Source organism: Microtus ochrogaster, chromosome 17 (assembly GCF_000317375.1).
Source record: "Microtus ochrogaster isolate Prairie Vole_2 chromosome 17, MicOch1.0, whole genome shotgun sequence".
In the NCBI taxonomy this organism is placed as follows: domain Eukaryota; kingdom Metazoa; phylum Chordata; class Mammalia; order Rodentia; family Cricetidae; genus Microtus; species Microtus ochrogaster.
Window position 1 is genome coordinate 34,654,473 of NC_022019.1, and position 1,534 is coordinate 34,656,006.

The window sequence follows — 1,534 nt, forward strand, 5'->3', positions numbered from 1 at the left end:
TCCATGGGGGGGCATGGATGTAATCCCCTCATCCTCCCATTCCACGGGGGGCCATGAATGTAATCCCTCATCCTCCCACTCCATGGGGGGCCATGAATGTAATCCCTCATCCTCCCACTCCATGGGGGGGCATGAATGTAATCCCCTCATCCTCCCACTCCACGGGGGACCATGGATGTAATCCCCTCATCCTCCCACTCCACGGGGGGCCATGGATGTAATCCCTCATCCTCCCACTCCACAGGGGGCCATGAATGTAATCCCTCATCCTCCCACTCCACAGGGGGCCATGAATGTAATCCCTCACCCTCCCACTCCACGGGGGCCATGGATGTAATCCCCTCATCCTCCCACTCCGTGTACTTTTCGGAAAATTTAGGAAGGGACTAGAGGAAGCAGCTTCCATCCCTCATGCTACATTATCTCCTAACAGTGGGCAGATCTATGGTGCAGCATAAACAAAGTAGGTGCAAGTCCCCAGTTGCCCCAACGTGGAAGCACTAATACTGCAATTCTGGTTACAGTGGCATCTCCAGTTACTGAAATGTGAGGTCATTCTCTTCAGAAAATGACTTCACTTTGAAAAAATGAATGCTGGCTAAGGGTGAGAACACACACCCCAGGGGCTTCAAATCCTCTCTTCGGTGTCACTGCTGGCCCTGAGCAGGCAAATTCGATCCCCCCCCCCCGCCCTGATTTCTTCTCTAGAAGCAACAGTGCTTGCCAACAAGCTGTGTCGTGAGGTGAAAGGGAATGGGTCATTGGGTACTTGGCTCCTCAGTAAGTGGACTTGTTTGTTCCTTGTTTGGATGAGTATTTACCTAGAATTTACGATGTTCCAGGTGCTAGGCTGGGTACTGAGGATTCCGTAGTAACGATGGCGGATGGGGGCATTTCTCAGTAGGATGGTAAAGTAATGACTGAGTCTTGTTGTTTGAGGTGACTTCTACCAAGTCATAGCCAACACTCAATAGTGAACACCAAAACATTGCTCCCACAGGAAATACATAACTTGGTTCCTATAAACCCCTAGTTGTATTTTCACAGCTCATCAATATATAACCTTGTTTTATGTGCATTTATTTGTGTGTATATGTCGAGCAGGTGCACACTCGTGTGCCATAATAGACATGTAGAAGTCAGTTCTTGTCTTTCAGTATGTGGTCTCTGGGACGGAATGCAGGTCCTCAAGCTTGGTGGCAAGGACCTTCACCTGCTAAATCATCTCATTAACCTTTAAAGGCACTATTTAAATACATGTCTTTGCTTCAGGAACATTGAACTCAGTACCAAACTGTTGTCTGTGGCAAGGTTTTTGTTTTTGACATAATGGTATTTTGTTTACAACCATTCAGCTCGCATATGGTCACTTTCAAGAGTTTGTGACAATTGGCAAAGTCAGTTTTCACATCATAACCTTCCCTTCTTTAAGCACACTGAACAGCACTTGAGTACTGATTTGGAGGGCGTTTCTACCAGGGAACTCACTACAAAAAGCACAAAGTGTGTGAGATACACCACCAAATAGGACAAC